Genomic DNA, 23,936 nt, shown 5'->3' with positions numbered 1-23,936 from the left:
TCTATGCTAAATTAATCATTTTATTATATGAACAGGTATGAGAGATTGAGAAATATATATTAATGGGAATATAGTGTTTATAAATAGTATCTTGATTCTTTTATAGATCACTCCACATAGCTTAATTAAAGAAAATGTAATTATAACTTTGAAGTCATATTTTTACTACTCCTCTTATATTATATGATTTTAGTGTCTCTTAATCTATGAGGCACTTGCTTAATTTGAATGGTAAGGAGATTCTTTAGAAAATCAATATATTCCTTAGAAAATCTCTCTCTCACACACAAATATATATATATATATATATATATATAATTCAAATAACCAAATTTTGATCTTTGAATCATTTTTTGCAATGTTGATATTTTGTGCACTTTTATAGGATTGATATTTTGTTGTCAAATTTATGAAATCTGAATATTTTGTGTTTTCTTGTTAGAGCATAATAAAGATTTGAAGGGTCGCTATTTTTGATATTATATATAGCCATTGGTGAAATATACAATGTCTATATCTTTTAGGCTTCAAATGCTACTCGAAATTTAAAGTGGGGTCTTCATTACATCTTTGGCATCTAGTAAGTTAAATATAGGCATGTAGGCCTACTGATGTCAAATGTGATATCTAATAAGTTGTATATTTTATTAAGTCTTCATACCTAAGTGGTTGTATCTTCCTTACTTTATTGCATATATTCTTTCACAATTTTTCCTTAGTCAATTGAAATGTATTACATGACCAAATCTAATTAGTATAAATTGCTACATAAATACCAAAAAATATATGGGGTGACTTTAATGAAGTAAATGCAATAGATTCAAACCTAAGTATATATTGTTAAGATGTTTCTATTTAGCATTTCTCTAATTTTTTAGGATTGGAAAATAATTTTGAATATAGAAAAAACATTATAAAATTTATAAAATAGAAGATTATGAAAAATAACTATATGTTTTGAAAGTTTTGAGTTTACAATTGCAATACCCACTTTTAACATTTTAACAGTTTGTATTAATTTAATGATGTAATGTTTATATATTTTCATATTTCAATAAAAGAAATAAATTTTATAAATGCTGAAAATCTAATGAAAAGGAAATGTCATATTTTGGAAGATCTTTAATATAACTTAATGTTTTGTATATTTTAATATTTTAATAATAGAAGCAAAATCTACAAAATTAGATAATCTAAAAAAAAGAAGGGAAACTTCAAAAATTTGAAAGATTTTTAATAGATATATGTTTTAAAAAATAGATTTATAATAAATAAATATATATTTATTTTTAAAAAAAATTACCAAAATTTAAGTATTTTTTTAATGATAGAATCTATTTCACTTATTATGATTTGATGATTGAATTTTTTTGATCGGTATGATTGAAAAGATAATTCAAAATATTAAAAAAAAAAGTAAAATATAATAGTTTTCTATAGATTTATACCATTTTTTCATAAACTAGATATTTTTTTCTAATTAAAAATATTTATATACTAAAAAAATATCTTCCTAATAAAATTCTAAAGCCTTTTATGAAAAATGAAATATTAAATAACGAAATAAGAAACTTTTTATTTGTTTTTTATTTTCATTAGTTCATGGTCTAGACTTTTTGGAACTATAGGGAATGGTTTTAGCCACTAGAAATTTTGAAAAATAAGAAGAGCTTGATATGTTAAAACAAGATGTGAATAATATTTGAATAAGGTGGAAAATATAAAATCTATTTTGTGAATTTTATTTTCACTATTTTTAATAATTAGAATAAAACAAAAATAAAATTATTCTAAAATGATAAATATTGAATGTCACATACAATTTATCATCTAATTAATCATATAATTGTTTGAGACTTTTAATTTTAAGGGCAATGACATATCCTTGTAGAAAACTTAACATAAATAGTCTTAACTAAAAAAATGAAAATGAAATAAATAAATAAATAACTATTAAATTTATACTGACAATCTTCATTGTTATATATACTACAATAGAAACAATTTTTTTAATATTGTTATATATACTTAAATTTTTTAAGACTTTATAATAGAAACATTTGTTATTAAATTAAAAATTATAAATAATGAAAACTAATTTAAAAATATTTATTTTGATGGTTGATATCAATTATCAAGAGAAAATATAATAATAATATTTAAATAGAAACATTTATTTTAAAAATATAAAGTATATATTAGAATCTAATTTAAAATGAAATATTCAAAGAAACTAAGTAAACCAATAAATAATAATCTATATTTTTAATCTTATATCCTCTATATTTTTAATTTAAACTATATCTTCTGTTTCTAAAAGTTTTTTTTTACCATTTATTTATAATAATAAAATCTTTTATAACAGTGTTGGTAAGCCAATTTTTCATAATAGTATTTTTAGCTCATGTTAGGAAAAAGCTCATTATGGGAGAATTTGTTTATATAAAAGATAAAGCCAAATTTTTGAGATTTAATTTAATTTTTTTTTGTATTTATGAAACAACCAAACTATAAGACCTTAGTAGATTTCATAGAGCTTATCTTAAATTGTTCATTAATTAAATAACCATGACAAATTCTTTGCAATAATATGAACACAAAGCTTGAATATTTTTTAATCAATTTCTTATATATTTTCTTTAGATCATGAAATTTGTGAAGACATTATCATGATAGTTCTAAAATATCTAGTGACGTAAATTTGGATATTAATTTCAAAATTTCTTTGATGGAGAAGAGTTCAATAATTGATGAATTGGGTTTAGCTTTACGTTGGAAAATTTTTGAAACATTTTTTAATGTTATCTTATTATATTCAAAATACATAAGGAAATTTTATAATCTATATTAATAGATTGGTTTCGCTTCATTTCTACATAGTAGTCTACTTTATTATTTATATGTGTCCATTGCTACAGATGTATTGATTCTAAATTGTACTTATATGGTAGCAAATAGTAATTACAATTTTTCATTTTCCACTTATTGTGTATGTATGATTATTTGTATATATTTATTTACATATTTTAACCTATCCTCACAATTACTATAGAGTTAAATAAGTATTTTGAGAAATTTAGGATTTTTCTAATTAAGTTTATAAATTTATTTTGTTTTCTTAGAGATTAATTCAACCTACAATCTTAAAGTATTTTATATTTATTATCATATAAAAGGATGTTAATTAGTAAATTTATAATAAGAATAATGTTCTATTTATAGTTAAGAATTAAATATTTCATTATTTTTATTATTTGATATTAAATTTATTATTAAATTTTCAATTTATTGATAAATATAAAAGCATTTAAAATAGCAAGTAGACAATAAAAGAAAAAGAAACAAAAATCAAAATGAATCATTTTAAAGTTATAAAGAATAAAATTATTATTTTATATAAATGATATTTAAAAAAAAAAAACTAATGCACACTAATTTAAAAATTAAACTTAAAAATAATTGAAATAAAACCAACCAATGATTAAAAAATCATATAACAGAAGACTTGAAAAAATAACAAATAAAAACAAGAACTTAACATTATCAACCATGTCTAGAAGATGCTAGTTGATATAATATTAAAAATATGTGAAAGTATATTTTTGTTATCAACACAATTATTGCACCTTTAGAAATACTAGTAAATATAAATTATTTTAGATTAAAAATAATTATTTTTATATGAATATATTGTAAAATGAAATGTTATGTAATGAAATTGATTTTTTTTTAAAATTTAAAATTATAATTATTTATATATTATAAATTTGAATTTTCTCTTCATAAAAGTAAACTAAATATTACACATAAGATCACATTTTATAAAATATTTACTTCAAAAATATAACAGTTGAGATGGCCAAGTTTTCAATTTAAATATTTTCAAAGCAATAGTATCAGGATAAGTTGAGCCTAATAATTCATACAAATATTTGGATGGTATAAAGATAAGTTAGCCCAAAATTCATACAATTAATTTTTGAAAGGATTTTTTTGATTAATTTTCTTGTGTCAAATATATCATTCCTATCACTTAACTTATCGTTGCATGTACAAAAACATGCAACTGCTAGTAATAAAATACGTTAGATTTATTTATTTAACAACAACAGCGAATGATAAACAATATGCAAACAACAAACGGTAACAGTTCAACAACAACGAATGACAATCTTCTCTGAAACCTTTTGATAATCACAAAGAGGACCGAGTTAAGGAATCCGATCTCGGGCCGGTTGATAACGAAGACTGTCAGATTTGATGTCCTTTTCCCTTGGTGGAAGTATATTTCAGTCCATCAAATCAGAAGACACTTGATCTTCATCATCTTGTAGTTATTCTTCTACTGTGGCGTGAGCTGTTAAAGCTTTCTAAGTTGCATCAGAATAACCAGGAGTCTTGGTGTGGAGGGATTGACATGTACGTGATATGTCATGACAGTTTCATTGTGGTTTTTAATGATGAAGTCTCCAAAATAATATTCTAAAAGAGCTTTTTCACTGGTACAGTCGTAATGCAATTTTTGTTCAATGTCCCACATGGTTTCATCTGCCTGATTTTTCTTTTGAGCTCTCTAATGCGGGGATGTTAAAATTGAGTGGACAATCTTTGGAGGTCTTTTTTTCTATGTAAAATTTGCAGCTTTAGCTCCACAGAATATCAAAGGAAAGAAAAAATAACAATGTCTCTGTATGAACAGAGCAACCAAAAAAAACCAGAACAACAGACTAAAACTTCTACAGTTTATTGATGGCAGCAAAAGCTTTTAAAAGTAAAGATTATAATTAAGGAAGTGCTGGAGTAAACTCGAGTTCAATCAACACATCAGTCAGTTAACTAAGGCTCAACCAACACATCAGCCAGTTAACTAAGGCTGGAAATGGTGAAATTGGACATGTGGATCATAAACTTTGGAATTTGACACATACAATTTGAAGCAGTAAACTGGAGCACATAAATCTCCAAGTAATTATCCATGGTGATTAACGGCATGAGAAATACATGGAAGAACATGTAGTTGCATTAATCACTAACACCCCCCCTTAATGCTAACTACCTAGCTTGAGAAGAGACTAAGGAAAGAGGGAAAATCTAGTGGGAATAAAAGCCCCCCTCAAAATTTACAAGATAGAATATAAAGCCTTTGAGACAAGAAAATTGCAGACATTAGTTGAATGATAACCATCATAGTGTTGAATGAAGAATCTCCTTTGAAACCAAGGTGAAGCCCAAGATCAATTTCCATGAGTGCCCCCAACGACACTACTCAAACAATGAGCAGATGGCAAACTAAGGCAAAACATCTGTCAATCGAAGATACATAAGACAATAACCTACATAGCTCCCCCAAACAATGAATAGATGGCGAACAAGGAAAAACATCTCTCTGTCAAGGATGCAGATGGCACATAAATTTGTACAAGTGACCCTAATGAAAAAATCTGATCAACTATGTAATTAAGAAACCATTCACACCAAGAGGCATGACTGATCCATGCAATAAACTGTAATTAAAGAGGAAATAAAGATGAGGCCCATGCCGTACTAATGGTGGAGAGGGATCTAATCGGGGATATAGTTGCTACACCAACACTTCCCCACACGATGGAGCCGGATACAACCATTTATCATGTGGGATTTGCACCCACTACATACCATGTTGATAATCCAAGCCTACGCAGACAAAGGGTCAAAGGGCTTGAGGGACTCGAACTGGTGACCTACGCTCTGATACCATGTAGATTTTGCCATCACACCAAAAGCACGTACTGATGGTGGAGAGGGATCTCATCGGGGATATAGTTGCTACGCCAACACCCCCCCACACGATGGAGCTGGATACAACCATTTATCATGTGAGATTTGTACCCACTACATACCGTGCTGATAATCCAAGCCTACGTGGACGAAGGGTCAAAGGGCTTGAGGGACTCAAACCAGTGACCTGCGCTTTGATTACATGTAGATTTTGTCATCACACCAAAAGCATTTACTGATGGTGGAGAGGGATCTCATCTGGGATATAGTCGCTACACCAACACCTCCCCACATGATGGAGCCAGATACAAGCATTCATCATGTGGGGTTTGCATCCACTACATACGAGAAGATTTTGCCATCACACCAAAAACACGTACTGATGGTGGAGAGGGATCTCATTGGGGATATAGTCACTATGGAAATGTTCTATCTCATTCATGTTTTGAGGATGATCTTTTTAAAGTTAAAATTTGTGTTTTGCTTAGACCTAATTTGATTGTTCGACAATCTTGTAACTTAAAATCAAGTGATAGCATTTGGGAACAACATATAGTTAAGGATTTTGATTGATTATAAAAACTAAGGTCTCCATGAATGCACCCTTATTTGTCAAACTTTATAAATGAAGACCTACTAGAGGAAATGATCTATCTAAAGTTCTACAACATAATGAGTTAGGAAACATTGATGCCTTGTCTAAGGAAGGTCTTCAAATCAACCATCCTGCACCTATTACTCATACTAGTTATAATCTATATAAATACAAAATAAAATAAAATAAATAAATACAAGAAATCAATAAAAAATAAATTTACCTTTATGGGAAATTCAATGAACCACAAAGATGCGAAGAACGTCCACATTCAATTATTCCACTCATAGTGCTTAGATGAGATTAGGGTTTGTGACTAACTTGTTGACTCAAGACTCACAAAGTTCACACGTTCCAGATTAGATAAGGGAGTATGACTGACTCATTGACTCATGACTAAGAAAGGGAAAGTTGAAAAGGACTGAGAAATGGAACACCTAACCAGTCTGTTGGATGTAATACACCATTAAATATGGGATAGAAAGAAAATAGTTTCTAAAATAGGTAATGAATGTTCTTTCCATATGGTGCTGGAACAAGACCATCAATTCACAAGGCTCGAATAAGACTAGGGTGTGTGACTGACTTATTGACTCAGGACTTATAAAGTTCACAAGATTCAAATTACATAAGGGTGTATGACTGACTCGTTCACTCAAGACTCTAAGGAAAGGACTGTTGAGTTAAAAGGCAGCCTATTAAATTATAGGAAATCAATAAAACAGTTTTGAAAATATTGAATGTATAGTGGGGACAAGACCATTTCTAACATTTGGATTCAATCATGTGAGCACTTCATTCTACCATTCGATTTGGGAAACAATAAAAAAAATAAAAGATTCAAAGGAAGTGTCCATAAACAAATTAATGTCTATAGGAAGAATGTATAAATCAAGATTCATTATCAAATTAAAATGTTTATAGCTAAATGTTTTGATGATGAGGAGATGCAAAATAGATGTACTAAACTTACTTTGAATACAAAGGAATAGTAATAAATTCTTTATAATAACATTTAATTTTCTTGATGATGGATAACTTAACATGATCCAGAATATTGATCCAAATATGACAACAAAGTTTAATCCTAAAACAAGATTTTGATTATTCAGAAAATCCATGAAAATAGAAAAAATACATTTTTGAAAAAAATAAATGTATCCATGATCTATTTCAATGTTGTCGTCCAAAGAGGTGTGGCATTAGACTATCCAGATAACTGAAATATTTAACTCTCCATCTGATGTGGAAGCACAACACTACAATTATAGTTGCAAATCCAATCCCATAACTTAATCGCACTGATATTGTCCACCAGCTCTTCATTTCTTCATCTTCTTACTCTTCTGGCTCTGCCTCTGCCTGTGCATCTTTCTCTCTCTTATGCAATTCGTCTTGACTTTCTTTTGCTCTATTTTCTAATGGAGGCCCATGTAGATCTGGATTTCGTGCAAAAGAAGTGTTGAGAAACATGTGTCTCAACCTTGCAATCCTTTCTTGGAAAATTCCAAAATTTGTTTGTCGAAGTTTTCCACTTGTTTATGCATTGGAAAATGGTTAGTGAATTGTTAAAATGAGTCTTGTCCATAGTAGAATATAGGTAGGTCATTTTTAGAGCCTTGATGACTCATTTTGTGACTTTTATGGGGGTCTAGACTAAGAGACAAAATTGTGGACGGGATTACTATTTTAACCTGGTTGTTTTTTCATATTGGAAATGTAAATGTCAAAAATGGGTAACATGTGGCATGGTAGTTTTGCCCATGATTTTGTAAAACCATAAGTGGTTTCCAAGTTGTAAAATCACTATAAAAGGAGGGCTTGGGGAGGTGTTTGTGTAATTGAGTTTAGTTTGCAAGACTGGTGCTAGAAGGAGTCTCTCCAAGTTCGAGTTGTGGTGATGCGCTCTTGTAAGAACTTGCATTGCAAGTGTATTGTAATCATCTTGATTTGATAATACATTGTGCGAGTTTTGGAGGGTGGGGTTTTTCTCCTGGAAGGGTTTCCCCAAGGTAATCACTGTGTTGTGTGTTCTTTGTTATTTTGATTATGTTATTATGCATTTCTTGAGATCTTTGCAATAGTTACTTTGATTTGCATAATCGTCCTCTCAAAGATTAGCGTAGGAAATGATTCCGCGCACCTTCACTTCCTTACAAGAACAACCTTCAAATGTTGCAAATTGCTTGCCTTGAGGTATCAAACCAGAAAGCCTGTTGTCTGAAACATTGAAAACTGCAAGGAACGTGAGGTTCAGAAGCTCTAATGGAATCTTCCCAGACAATTTGTTTCCTGAGAGATCCAGCGACTCCAGTTCAACCAAAGCTCCGATGGATTCTGGAATAGAACCACTCAGCTTGTTTCTTGAAAGGTTCAACGCATTTAGACCCCTGAGAAGTCCTACTTCTGGAGGAATGTTCCCTGATAGCTTGTTGTGAGATAGATCCATAAATCTAAATTCCTTGAATATCTTGTCGTATTGACTTGCCCGTCCCTTAATCCACAGAGTAACTTGATCCCAAAGCGTGAAATCATAGTTAAAATTTAAGTCATCAGATATACTTTCTTCAGGCGAAGCAAACTCTGGTGCAAAGTGAAATGTAGTTCCGTTAGATTAAGCAAACTGTGGTTCATGAACCATAGCATCTAGCTTTCCTAGATTTTTAGGAATAGGTCCAGATAAATGATTTTGGGATAAATCTAATATCTGTAGAAACTTCAACTCGAACAGGGATTCTGGAATAGTGCCTTCGAATTTATTTGAAGCCAAGTTCAAAATGTGGAGATGTTTCAGCTGTCGAGTGAAAATTGGGAACTCTCCTTGAATTTGGTTGCTTCCTACATCAAAATTCAAAGTGTTGCCATACAGATTTAGTGTAAAACGAGACGTCAGATTCCCCAGTTACTCTGGTATCCCCCCCTGCAAATCATTCTCAGCTAAATTTAAAATCTCCAAGCTCATATATTTCCCCAAATTTGCAGGAATGGCGCCCCTCAGTTTGTTCTTGGACAAGTCCAGAAGCCCAACACGAGTTTTATTTGTGCAGAATGTAGATGGAATTTCCCCAGTCAAATTATTGCTTGACAAAAGTAAAGAATAGGCATTCATTGTAGCAGGAATGGAACCAGTAAAATTATTGTAAGAAACATCGAATACAAGCAACATGTTAAAATATGGAAGGCAACCCTGTAACTTGTTTCTTTTCAATGCCACCACGGAGAATTTCATGGATATAATTGAGGGCAGAGAACCTTGCAAGCTGTTATTTGACAGAATTAGGTTTTCAAGAGCGGGAAGATCCCATAGCCAATCTGGAATGCTTCCTCCAATGTTGTTATTTGACAGATCCAAGTCTTCTAGTGAATAAAGAGCAGATAGGAAAGCAGGAAAATCACCTTGAATATTGCAAAAGCTCAATCCCAGGTACTGCAGGTGGGCAAACGGTGGAATCCAAGTTGAGGAAACGCTAACAGTAAAGCTATTGTTAGAAAGGCTCAATTGTCGAAGCTGAGTTAAGCTATCCATCAACGAAAGTGAAAAGTCACCCGTTAATTTATTGGAAAAAAGGTTCAGTTCTTTTAATTTCGCAAGCTTTGAAATGGTATGTGGCAGTTCTCCTGAGAGCTGATTATTTTGCAAATTGAGACTTCTCAACAGAGTGAGGCAGCCAATAGATGGTGGTATGTCCCCCGTCAATCTGTTTCGGGAAAGATCAATTGATGAAAGTGGAATGACTTTCCCAAGTGCACATCCAAACGGAGGTATATCCCCTGTTAAGTAGTTCCATGCAAGAGACAGAGTCTGAAGTTGAGTAGAGTTTGCAAGGAGAAGAGGAATCATTCCATCTAAACTGTTCCCTTGGAGGTAAAGGTTGGCTATTGTGGTAGATTGGTATCGACAGAAAGAAAGGTTCCCTTCTAAAAGGTTATATGACAGGTCAAGATTTCGAAGGCTTGAAGTACCACCTAAATAATTGTATGAGAGATCCAGGTGTTGGAGATTATGCAGATTAAACAGCGATGGGTGGATTTCCCCAACAAGACAGCTATCTTTAGAGTATCTTTCAGGAAAACGGATTTTGAGATCCAGCTTGATGACGTGGCCTGAATGAAAGTCGCAATGAACACCGTTCCACTCACAGCAATTGTAGCCCTGCCACGACGACAACCGAGCTGTGAGATCGAGGAGGCCTCCTTTGAAATCTAACGAGTGATTTCGCTCCTCTGCTGGACATCCATGGATGAAGGGATAAATTGATGTCAAGGCTAAAGTGAAATTCAGCCAAAATGAAACGGAAGACATGATGAGGATGAAGGTGTCTTGGGCAATAACACTAGCGTTGATGTCATATAGTAGATCAAAATTTGAATTTTTTAATAACTTTAATAAAATATATACAGTAAAAAATTTTTTTTTAAAGACTTTGAATCAGTCAAGTCATAGATATAATTTTATTAAATAATTTCTTGTACTTCCAGGTCATTCTTTTTTCAGTCTTTGACTACAATTTCTTTGTAACTTGCATCTAATCAATAAAATAAAAATCTTTGTTAAATTCAATAATATAGTCCATAGGTAATAATACAAAGGTGTGTCATACTTAGTCTAACTTACTAGAATACAAGTCAATTTAGGTATTTGCATATGGTGTAGCTTCTAGCTAAATTAGATACATGTCCCAACTTTTCTAATAGGAGGTGTCCATGAATGCATATTTTTGACAACTTTGGATTCAGTTATATATAATTAATTATTTCCTAAAAGTGATGTTTCAACAACTCTTCTTTTTATTGTCATTTTAAAAAATATATAAAAGTATTCTTATATAGATCTATAAGTGAACTTTTCTATCAATATCAATTTTCAGTATTTTAATTATTTATATATTTTATATTTAGTTTTTATTTAAATTAATCATTACTACAAAATTATACATTGATTATCTTGTTATGAAAAATAGTACAATTTTTTAAATTTTTTAAAGAAAAATATGATGCAATAAATGAAAGAAATTGAGGCAAGAGCCTACAACACAATGGTAAATTGTGAGCCTCTTAATTGGGAGGTCCTCAGTTCAAATCTAATCAAGCTTAACTAATAATCAAAATGATTAATCACAAGAAGTAATAATAATTAACCTTGGCTTCAACCTCTTACCGATCAAAAAAATAAAATAAATAAATGAAAGAAATTGTATCAAGATGGAAAACATAATTCTATTTGGGATGAATAGTTAAGACAAAAGACGATGTCAAATGGAAAAAGATATATTAAAATACACATAAATTATAATTCTATATGAAAAGATACATTTATAAAAACAATGAAAAAGAGATATCCATGAACAAAGTTTGAAATCATTTATACAAAAAAAAACATTGAATGAAAATGAAGAAATTACTATATAAAGGCTGATAGGAGATCTAATTAGTCCAATTTCAACATTTTATAAACAACTAAACTTCAATTTTTATTCCATAAAAAGTATATTTCTAATTTTTTTCAAAGAAAAAAAGGTTTCTTATAATCATTCTTCAATGCTTAGATGTTGGGTCTAAACATTCCAAAAAGCATCTAGATTTTCAATCAAGAGGTTTTTAAAAGTTATTTTTTTACATAGTAAAGACTCAAATAATTATTTCCATGTTCCTTAGATTTCCTCTTTTTTTCTTATGAGATGGTCATTATGCACTCTTATGTCCATGGAATGAATCTTATTCTTGCAACTCTAATAATTTGAATGGTAGAAAAAAACTCTATTTCAAGTCAATGTATTTGAATTTATAGATAAGATAGAAAATAGGAAAAAATGACATTAATATATTTCAAATATTCATCATAGAATACCTATAGAGGATGGTGCTTCTACACAATTATACATTTCAAGACCTCAATATTTATCTACACCCTATCTTTTCTGCTAGAGTGACATTTAAGTCAATCAAATGGAAAAACTGTACTTTTTTGAGCTATTGAAGACAAGTGACAATAGGAAGAGGTGGAGTAATATTAATGGTTTAAAGTTTTCCCCTTGCAAAACCATGTGTTTTAGTGATACAAAGTGACCAAACCAAGGAAAGAAAATTGGAACTCCTCCTCTTATTGCTTTTGGTAGCTTGAACAAGGCCTAACTACTCAAACAATAAATCCTTCCAATGTTCATTCTTCTAAGAACTTACCTATCCTCCAAATAATTGCACCCTCACAAAATATTTTTGAGGCTCCTTCAATAGTATTTCCCCCAAGCCCATAGTTTATCGTTTATCATATATATTGTAGCTTTTTGTTACGAATCTATTCTAGAATTCTCTTAAGAGATAAAAGTTGTTATGTTTCTAGACATAGAAAGAGGACTAGAGTTCAAAACTTCAGAGAGCTCTAAGGAGTTGTGAAATTGGTAAGATGTTAATAGATCATATTTCTCAACCTAGAATTATAGAGGAGATTTTATCATTGAATTATAAAATTGTATGGAAGACAAGATTTGATTTTTTTTGTCATTTGTCGATGCAAAAGGAAGGTATTGAAATTTATTGAGATTTTAATACCTATAAGGAGAGGAAACTATACTTTTTTTGGGTATAAATTGCAAATCTCATAGAATTGATCAATTTTTTTTAATAGGTAGCTTGGACTTCGGCTTCTGCAACCATTTTCCATGCTAGGAATGAAATGTGAAGCTAGTAAATTTCACAACACACATTCATTTTTGAGTAAAAAAGTTACCTTAATACACATTCATGTCCATATCAAATTTAAATGCATTCTTGAGATATGCTCCATGTTGACATGTGCGAAAAATGATGAACAGTGGACACATCTTTAACAATCTTGCTTCCCTTCTTGAACACTCCATGCCATTGGATGAAAAATTTTGGTCATTCCATTCATATAAGAAATGCCTTTTGTGTAATTAATATTTACATTTGATATCTTTCAATATGGACTCGGTAATGGTATAAGTTCCATTTTATGCAATACCCATTAGTAGGAATTCTTCACCACATCATGTTTGTGGGAATGGGGGTGCTTTGCAGGGTCTCAACAACCATGCATACATGAAGATGTTGTACATTGGAGGTGTAGTAGTGAGTTAGAGATTTTACACAATTTCCTTTATAAAACCTATGTTTTTGTGTGTGTTTCAGCCAATACAGAGGGTGAGTGGACAAAAAGGTGGACATGGTGAGTGGATAGCAAACTAGAGTTTATGGGTTCTAAGAAGATACTGTGAATGCAACCAATATAAGATCCCAAAATAAAGTACAATGACAATTTTGGTGTGAATATTAGTTGGACATGCCCCTTTTCAGATTAAAAAATTAAATGAGATGAAATAAATTGGAGAACCTCACAATTATATTTTTTGTTGATAAGTAATGAGCCAAAGTTAGTTAGTTATTAACTTATTATTATTATTATTTTATGAAATCATTTTTATTATATGGTAAATTCAAGTAGACTTGAAACCAAGACTTCCTCATATGAGAGGCTCACAAGTTACTATTATTTTGTAAGATCTTTCATGTTATAAATGTAAAATTTTGATTAGGTAGAGCTCAAGGATTCTCGAAAGAGAAGATGGTTTGAGTTTGTAGGAAGAACAAAGTTGTTGAATGTGTGTAGGGGATGAGAAACATAAAAAATGAATATCAAAATTGAGAAAGTTGAGAAGCCACAAAGGATAAGAATAAATGTTTCATTATAGATATGTTTGTAGTATTTGTTAGTTCAAATATAATGAAGTAATGAGTGTGTTCATTTGTGATTGATTTTAGAAAGGTTATTTCTAAATTTAAGTTATCTTTGAAATGAATTTGCAAATTGTTTAGGAATAAATTGAGTCTCTATGAGTGTTATGTTGTGATTTTTGAGTTGAATCATGTATTGTCTAGCCATAGTTTGTTTTTCCATTATATTTACCAAACTCTTTTATGCCTATTTCATGCATGTGTTAGTTTCAAGGATATTTGATTTATAATTATAACATTATTTCATGACTTGGTTTACATGTATATCAATGTATAATTACTTAGTTGGTTATATTTTACATGTTAATTGATGATTATGATTACTAGCATGTATGCTTTAATGGTTCTTAGTTAGTAAATGTGGTTGCTTTCATGATGATATCAAATGATGAGTTTTCATTTTGAATATGTGATGATTTATACTCAAGAATTATTATAGTACTTACCCCATACTTGCATGTGTATGGTGTGTGTGTGTTTGTTTTACTTTTCTATCTAACATGTCTGATGTGGTTAAGGGAGGGAGTTGTAGTCACCTGCTAGTCAGGATCTACATGGTGTACCACTCCTCACCATTGTTTGTTTAGCCTAGAAATATATGCACATGTACATGCTCGTCTTTTATACAAGTTTTTAGGTACTGGACATCAACTTCCCTAAATTGCTAAGATGAGCATGCCCTATTACAATAACTCAATGGTATGAATGGGAAGATAATGTTCAAGTCAATCCTAGCTATAGACTAAATACTTGTCCTACAAGGGGTACTTGTAATTGACTTTCCACCTTTTTTAAACCCATGAGTTTATCTTTGCATGTGTTTTTTGATTTTGAGTCTTGGTCTATTTTGGTAATGGTGCTTTTATGTGGATTTAGCTATGTGATTTATTTGATTAATGATTTAATTATAATATTTGAGTCAATCATATAATATTGAGAATTATTCAATAATATTTGATTAAAAAAAAATATTAAAGTATGAGAATATTTAATTGTTTAAAAATTAATTAAATATGTACTACAATTTGAAAGACTTAATTTAAAAGTCTAATTTAAGAAGTTTGATAAAATTAAATTTAAAATGTTTAAAGATTAAAGATGTAATCTTATTTTATTATAATTATTTAATTAATAATAATTAAATTAGAATTTCATTTAAATAATAAGATTTAATTATTATTATTAATTTAAACAATAGACCATGCTTTAAATAGAGTTTGTTATAATTAATAAAGTGGAAGAAAAGAAAATAAAAAAATGTTTTAACAAAAATGTTCTTTAAATGTGCATGAAATGATTAAATAATAAAAGTTTATTTTAAGGAGAGGCTTTTACATGTTGAAAATTTGGAAACCCTAAGTAGAGTTAAAGTCTTTATTTAGAGATTTGAGTTCATTCCTACATACACAGGTTTTGGAAGCGAAATTTCAGAATTGGATCAAATGAATTGTTGAAAGTTTCAAAGGGTTTGGATTTGGATGCATTCACCAATTGTCTTAGATTTTAGCTGTAGTTTTGAGGTAGGGTTTGAAAACCCATTGTAGAATTTTATTGAAAGATCTGTCCACTTCTTATCTTTTTGGGTGCTTAGCACATAATGTTTATTAAATTTATTGTATTAATTTTGGATGAAGAATTATGTTCTAGATTTTGAAAAGAAAAAGCAAAAAACTTGACTGAGGAAAACTGCAAAAAAATTTAGAAAATTATTATGAATATATTCTTTTAAAACCTTTTCTAATTCAATTATAGAAAATTGGAAGAAAACAAAAATTTGAACAACTAGGGTTTCGACTTTAAATTCGTCATTAGAACCATGTGATCATCATGAATTATATATATATATATATATATATATATATATATATATATATATATATATATATATATATATATATATATATATATATATATATATATATATATATATATATATATATATATATATATAATTATTAATTTCAAAATTAAATTAATACTACTCATTTAGTTGTAAAGTGGATGTTGGTATTAAAGAACCCTTAAGTTTAGTTAAACTATTAGTTGCATATAAATGATTTTATATTTATTAATGCAAGTTAGAAATTATTGAATATATCATTGTGATTTGGTTATATTTTAAGAGAAGTTACAATGGAGTTCATTGTATAATCTTCTAGTTATGAATATTTAAAAATACAAGGGAAATTGTAAATAACTTAATTATAATTATAGCTTCAATTTGAGTTATCTCTAGATGCATTATGAATTAAAAGGATAAAAGTAATTATTAATATTGGACTTAAATATAAGCCATATTAATCTAGTAATATACACTTGTGTTATTAATTAAATCATTTATGATTTAAGATTATTTAAATTAATAGCATGATAATGTTGCATGATACTTTATATGCACAAAGAGATTTGACAATTAAATACTTATTAATTTAATAATAATATTAACATAACAATTTATATTAACATGTATATTCTTATTCTATTTCTAAACATATCCTTATGACCCAAACCAAACAATAGAAACTAATGCAATTAAATCATGTGGCTGAAAACTATGTGTTTTCTAATATTCTATTTTTAGTATTTTATTGTGATGGTTTTTCTTTGAGTTGTTTAGATGGCCAAATAGATTCTTTTTCATGATTTCTTCTATGATATTTATCTTCTCTAGAATTATGATGAGCTTTTATTTTAATTTGAAAGTTGCAATTATGAGACTTGCTATGTGGTGCATTTATGTTTACTTGGGTTGGGAGAATCAATTTTTTTTCGGGTTGCCTATGAAGGAACTGAGTTTGATCATTATGGGTGGTGTAGTATGGGACACAACTATGTTTTATGTTCTTAGGAGAGGTTTTCTAGATACATATCCTTGGGAGTGGCTTGCAGTAGGGGTCCAAAACCTAAAGTGGTCAATGCTAGGGTTGTATACGTGAGTTGTTAGCATGTTAGGAGAAACCAAATTTAAATAAAGCTTCTACAAACTAATAACAAACATAAACTTCAAGATAGACAAAAGAGGGTTCCTAATTGGAAATATGAGCCACTGAAAGACTCTCCCAATAGGAATGGCTCTTTGTTGATTTGCTATGTCTAATTAAGGCTTTTGTTTTAGGGATGTATGCTCAAGATGGGTGCTCAAACTTGCTTCAATGGAGATTCTTGGATTTTGGATGTGGATAATGGATGGAGATGTAAAACTTGTTCTCAAAATGGCATTATAACTTTACTTGATGGATTGTGTTAAAATGGCTTGGGAGAGGATCCAATTTATAGGCAAGAGGCTTGAGGGATGGAAGGCTAAGATGCAAGGATGGCAAGATGGTGAGGGAGGGTCAAGATGCACTCAAAGGGGAGCACATGGATTGTGCTTGTTTAGCACCAATCTGAGAGTGACACATGTCACAGGGAGAGTGGATGGAGGAAAGGGCAAGGATGAGTCAACAATGGAGGCTCAAGGCTTTAAATGGCCTTCATAAGTGCTTGTAAGAGCAATGAATGGGCTTGTAAGAGCAATTTATGGCTTTGTAAGAGCATTGAAGGCTTATGGTTGGGATATTTTGGAGGGAGTTGAGATTGTTGACTTTGCTTGGTTTAGGAAAATCTTAAGCTCACTTAGGGAATGTGAAAAGGTTGGGGGGGGGGGATTAGGCTTGGGTTAGGATTAGATTAAGGATGTTAGAGATGTGCAAGTGGATGGCATTGATGAGGGTGAGTTAGTGGCTAAGCTAGGTTAGTATGGGTGGATAGGGTGGATTAGGCTAAATGGAGGATTATGGATAAGTTAGGGGCTATTAAATTTGAGGGATTTATTTATCAAATAGATTTATTTAATAAATGAGGGTTTTGGAATTAGATAGGAGAATAGGATTTAATTGACAAATAGTGGGTTATTTGATTTATCAATTAGGACTATAGATGATTAATTAAATTAATTAGCTAGGGGATGACAAAGGATTAATTAAATATAAATTTAATTAATGATGCCTTTAGAGATAGCTAAATAGGATTACCAAAGCGGTGTAATCAAATTTAGGTGTCTACAAGGGTAACCTATTGTATGTTATGCACTAAGTGATAATCTAGTAATTAATATTTTGGGGAAACACACTAAAAAGATAAGTTAAAAATATTTTCCCTCCCATGCTTTGGGTGGTTGTATAGACTAAGGATGGGAATAGGATGATAGTATGATTGGTTTACCTTGTCTACTTGAGAGGATTTTCTGGTTCCGCATGTGTCACATTGAGGGTTTGGGGTTCAGAGTAACCAGTCTAAGGTAACTCAACATTTGAGGGTCTAGGGTCTATTAAGAGATCAATCCAAGGTAACTCAAGTAGTTTGACCATGTGATGACACTCCCTAGAATGTATCTTGAGTCTCCTCTATAGATTTTTTTTGTACCTCTAGTGGTGTACTTATTGTTGGATGTATTTATTATGGTTATTTACTTTCATTGATGATGATCGGTGATTCATGGATGATGTACTTTTCACATGTTCTTCTTGACTTGAGGTGGATATCTTTTGTTGACTTTATCTTATGATTTTGGTGATTTTATATATTCCTTGTATATGAATGATGTTTTGTTATGTGGTATTGGTATTGGATTGAGTGTTCTTTCTTTTGGAGTATCTTATCTTCTTGAGTAGTTTGTGTTACCTTAGAGGTAGTTTTGGCTTCTAAGAATTCCTTGCCTAGGAATGTTTCATGATTGATTAGCCATATGTGGATTGTTCATTTCTTTTCCTACATGGTGGGAGTGGAAGCCTAGTTAGGTATCCACGTGGTAAGGAGGTAGTGTCTTCTTACCATTTGGGTTTCCCCCAGATTGATAGATGTTGGATGCTCATTGGTGTAATGCGCCCTTTATCATTCTTATTCTATCTTGGAGACTTCTATACATTTGATGTATCTATGTATCATGTATTTTGAGATCCTATAGGATATTGTATTGTTTATTGGTGTACTTGCATCTTTTTTTACATACCCTACGCCATGTGCAGTGGATGTTATTCATTAGTTGTTCTTTCATATTATTAGTTGTACTTACACATTTTTTTTATGTGATAATGCACCTATCATTTCTTCATGATCAAGAGACTTTTTACTTGAGACTTAAACTAATTAATAAAAACTTTTAAATATGACTCAATGTGAAGGAACCTTTGAGGAACGTAAACTGTATTTGTAATTATTCATGTGTACTTGATGTGTATGTATATATTGCTTCTGTGTTATTGATACTTTGATGCTGTTAAAATTTTTATAAAAAAATATAGCTCACTCAACTTTGTTACATATTGGGTTTATTTCTTTTGGGTTCCTGAGTGGGGCATTGCAAATCAAAGGAAGGTTTTCCATTTGCATCACTTTTTGAGAGGTATTGTTGGAGCCTCCACAAGAATGAGGATATGGGCAGTTGAGACAACCCACAACTATTGTGAAAATAAAATTCCATTAGTTTTTGGATGAATATGGGTTAGGTATTCCAAAGAGCCTAGCATTCTTAACTTGCAAGAAAATTTGGTTATAAATTTTTTGACTCAATGATGGCTTATTAAAGGAAATTCCCTATGCACTTTCATAAGCTTGGACAACAAATTATTTTTTCCCATATGTTGGTTTCTAGGTAGGATAAAGTCTAGAGTTTTGCCTAGGCCAAATATTATTTTGACAACACTATCCCATTTTAACAAAAAAAAAACTAAGATTCCTAGTAGTGTTAAAAACAATGAACCAAAAGCTCAAGGATGGTTGTGGTAGAAGAATCATTCATAAACTTCACACACAACAATACATAAGAAATTGATTGTACTATATGTACATATCAACATTCAATTTCATCACCTTCTTCCAAAAACATCATGTAAAAATACATACAAAGATATGTTTTAGCAGTCAGTTACACAAAATATAGCATGAGATGGATTAGTTCAGTGTAAATATTTTGTCAAATATTTTAAATAAGAAAGCCTATAATATAAAGATAGAAGGTTTTCCCCGATATCTTTTCAAGGTTGATGTTTAACCAGGTTTAGCAGGAGACTATCCATAAAATTGAAATATTGGTATCTCCATATTATTTGGAAGCACAACATTGCAACTACAATGGTGAATCCCACTCCAAAGCTCAATCCCACAACCACTACCCACCATCTCTTCATTCCATCATCTTCTTCTTCCTCTGCCTCCTCTGCCTCTCTTTTATGTAATTCTTCTAGGCCTCCTTTTTTCCACCAAAGGGTTCTATTTTCTAATCAAGATCCATGTATATCTAGATTTCCTATGAAATAAGAAACCTCAAATGTTGCAAATTATTTTCCTTGTGGTATCAAAGCAGAAAGAATGTTCTCTAAAAGATTCAAGGTCTCAAGAAATCAGAGGCTCATAATTTCTAAGGGAATCTTTCCAAATAATTTGTTTGCTAAGAGATCTAGGGGATCTAGCTTAACCAAGCCTCCCACAAATCTTGGAATGAACCCAATAAACTTGTTTCTTGAAAGGTTCAGAGTATTTAAATTTTTGAGAAGGCCTACTTGTGGAGGAATATTACCTAATAATTTATTATTAGAGAGGTCCATAAATGTAAATTGCTTGAATAACTTTTCATAGGGACTCATGCAACTTTTCACTCAAAGCGTAACTTGATCCTAGATCATGAACATTTTTTCATAAACTATATCAATATCTCTGGAGGGTTGAGAAAACTCTATTTCATTATTATGTGATTCATGGACCATTGCATCTAGCATTCCTAGATTTTTTGAAATAGGTCCAAACAAAAAATTGTGATATAAATCTAAAAGTTGTAGAGCCTTCATCTTAAGAAAGAAGTCATAAGGATCATAACAAAATAAAATTTCCCATAATCTATTTTCGGGTATGAATTTTCAACATAGTTAAAAACATTTCCATGGTCAAGAAACCTAAATACCAAGCTATTGAAATGATCATGGATTTCATTTAGCATTAACTTGGGATCATTGCAGGGCTCTATAGGAGACAAAGTAGGTTGGTTATTTAGTGTTAAAGGGGAAATTGGACTCAAGGAGGAGTCTTCATAAAGGTCTAATGTGATCCTCTTCTATTAATTCTCCTAGAGAAAATATTTGAAGTCTTGGGTTGAGATGAGATTGGTGGGGGAAATTTTAATATATTCAATGCCAAAAATAACATGATGGCTTGGTGTAAAAGCAACCTCCTAGCAATTTAGGCAATCATGCTAATCATAACAAAGTCATGGCTAAGATAGGGAATAGTAGGGATGAAGAATAACCTCTTCATGATATGAAGGAAGTGGGAGGCATTTCTATGAAATAGGTTCATGATCAAGCATTCAAATAAAACATTTCATAGAAAACTTGAAGAAACACAAAAGATCAAAGTTGATCTTCACATAATATAAGTTGTTATGTTTGAAACTAGTAGAGGGTATGTGTAGGATCATGGTCAACCAAACTATGCTCTTAAGTGACAATAAAAAATTAGAATATCAGGGTTATGTCAACTTGATGCACAATTTTCTACGTTTTATTAGCTTTATATCAAAAAGTTTAGAGAAAATAATCTCTAGGAAATTGAATCTAGTTTCTAAAATACTAGGAGTTATCTCAAAAAAATAAAAATTAATTGCTCAAAATTTTGAATTTTAATGCAATATTACAAAAATTTTAGAACAAAAATAAGAAGTAGACGTATGTTTGACCACCTTAATCAAAATCAAATGATAATATTTTTAATAATATTCTAGATATAAGTAGTAGACTCATAGTTGGATGTGACACATATTTTTGGATATTTTTATTCTAAATAAATAATAAATAAATAATTTTTGACTTTAGTATTTTAAGAATTAAAAAACTATCGTGTCTGACCACCTTAACTCATTCAAAACTATGTAAAATTTAATTTTTCATTTTTTTCCCGTATAGTGGAAGAAACATAGAATGTGATGCATCTTTTGGATTTAAAAAATGTTTTACCATTTGAAAGTTATAGTTGTTTTTCAAGTAGTGTGTGTGTAAGCACTTTAGTCATAACTCCATTAGAAAATAAGTAAAAATTAATTACTAAAATCATAATTTTACAAACCTTACATTTATGGAAAGATAAGAACATACTTAAGAAACCCTTTTCATTTCATCAAATTTTGGCAAAAAAAAAAGTCATCAGCTACATGTTTGAAGTAAAACTCACATAGAAATAGGCCAAAAACACATTTTTAGGATGTTTTTAAAGTTGACCATATAGGGTTGGTATCAAATGATATGGTAGACCTTATAAAGATATTAATTGTTTTCATTTAGTATCAGGGTGGGTGGGAAAAAAGTTGGAATGGATTTTGAAATGGTTTGAGGCATTTCAAAATAACTTATTTTTCAAATCAGTACTTTTTGGCACACCATGATCCTGCACATACCCTAGATGCATTTATAACTTTTGTAAGGTGTTTGATGAATGCCTCCAAAGGTTGATGTCATTAAGAAAACACCCAAAATATCAACGAATAGAGGTTGAATTGGCTACTAACAAACTTATGTAGTTGAATATATGTTGCACTAGGTGTGCCAATAACTATTGACACAAAAGTTTCCACCCATGCCCGACATGTTATCCCCGGGTGATCTTGTGTAACATGGAAATAACCTCCAATTGTTGGACATATGCTCTCAGGTTGAATCTCCAAAGAAGGTCTACTTATAATCAGGATGCACATAAAATATTGCTTTTAGGGAAAAGAAGAACTATTGCATGACATTAGAATTCTAAAATGGAAAGGGGGATAATGCATGAGATTGAAACATGTTTACACTTTCTACCTATGGATTCACTAAACAACAATAAAATACTGACCTACATAGTTTTAAACTATAATTTATCTCCCAAGAACTTGTATGCAAATTAGAAACAAATAAAATGCTAAAAGGAAGAAATCTTGACAACAACACTTATTAGCATAATAAACACAACATGCAAACTAAGAACATTGAAAATAACATCCAACACAAGGCATACAACTACACAATATAGATAAATTGAAGAACACATAAAAAAAAAATCATTAATGGAAGGAAAAATGAATTATAGCTACAGAGTATAAAGCTACTGTAAAATGAAGAAAAAAAGAAGAATCCCAAAATTTTGTGCAAACTTTTCCTTCATAGAGTTTAGACATAACTTAGATTTTTACATGAAGTTTAAACACAAAGCAATGATCTAATTTCTAGGATCTAGGACTATTACAGAGAAATGCTAATCGATTGTAACATAAAGTTAATTTAAACCTTTTATGAATCAAATTAATGTAATTGAAATAAGAGAACAACAAGATTAAGTTGATAAAAGAGAATTTGAGAGAAAGAAGACACAAATAATTTGATCTTGGAGTTTTTCTATATGAACTACGTCTCTAAGTCCTGCTCCAATATGGGGACCGATCTGATTATCTCCAAAATCAAGTACAAATGTTTACAAAATCACTCCTTTTAAGTACAATAGCATCATGCTATTCCAAAGTATGGGACTAGACAGTTTACAAATCTCTCTTACTCTAAGCACTTGGATGTTCTCTTCATTTTCTGAATGCCTGGTAAGAGTCTCCTAACCCCCTTTTATACAAAAAATTAGCCAAAATCAGGCTATAAAAAATTTGACAATAATAGGTCCTTCAATTAATTTCCTCCTCAGAATAACCCTTTAGCCATTTTTAAAAGATTTGGCTTTTACCAATTTTAGGGTTGAAAAAAAACAAAAATCCTTATTTGAGTAAGGTTAGGCGAAACTTGACTAAGTTTAAATAACATATCGCGCAAATATATTCTTAAGTGGT

The 23,936-nt window shown here is 30.4% G+C and overlaps 1 pseudogene; it reads right to left on the bottom strand.

Moving 5' to 3' along the window:
* Positions 1-7,525: 7,525 nt before the first annotated feature.
* LOC149544617 (uncharacterized) lies at positions 7,526-10,655 on the bottom strand (annotated as a pseudogene).
* Positions 10,656-23,936: the final 13,281 nt, after the last annotated feature.

The sequence above is a fragment of the Cupressus sempervirens genome, chromosome 8, assembly GCF_028749045.1.
Source record: "Cupressus sempervirens isolate cs-2001-9-10 chromosome 8, ASM2874904v1, whole genome shotgun sequence".
In the NCBI taxonomy this organism is placed as follows: Eukaryota; Viridiplantae; Streptophyta; class Pinopsida; order Cupressales; family Cupressaceae; genus Cupressus; species Cupressus sempervirens.
Note: the sequence above shows the minus strand (reverse complement) of the source record. Positions and strands in the feature narration are given on the sequence as shown.